Genomic DNA, 603 nt, shown 5'->3' with positions numbered 1-603 from the left:
GGTCTGCCACACCATGTGGTCACCTCCAGGGCAGGTGGGAATCGAACTCATGAGGAAGTGGCTTTAGCTTCTCAGTGCTGCGCTTTAACCCGCTGCACCACCAGGGAGGGCCCCTACTGGGATTTTTAAGCCAACAGCGATGATCTGTAGATTTGCTGATTTTCAGTGACCTTTGGAAATTGCTTCTTCATGGTAGTAACTTGGCATTTTTGTGTAGTTTTATTTTGCTATTTTAAAAAATTTATTTACTTTTATTGAGTTGACTGGTTTATATCAGTACTCATGTTTCAGAGGTAGTATCTCCCCTTTCTGGTGTTATTACACCACACTCTCCACAAAAGCACCTGAAGTTCATCCCTATAGTCATTATGCTTCTCCCCACTTTGTTCTTGTCCCTTCTTATTGTTCCACCCCGATAATCACAGTTCTGTAATCAACTTTCTAGGGTTTTTTGTTAATTTGTCTTTGTCTGATCCTTTGTTTGGCTTCTCTGTATTTCACATTTAAGTGATACCATCAGTGTTTATATTTTTCCTTCTTACTTTCAGCTTAGCATCATCCACTCCACTTCCATCCATCTTGCCACAAATAACAAGAGCTTAT

The sequence above is a fragment of the Condylura cristata genome, unplaced genomic scaffold (genome assembly GCF_000260355.1).
Source record: "Condylura cristata isolate star-nosed mole 26May11 unplaced genomic scaffold, ConCri1.0 scaffold00040, whole genome shotgun sequence".
In the NCBI taxonomy this organism is placed as follows: Eukaryota; Metazoa; Chordata; class Mammalia; order Eulipotyphla; family Talpidae; genus Condylura; species Condylura cristata.
Note: the sequence above shows the minus strand (reverse complement) of the source record.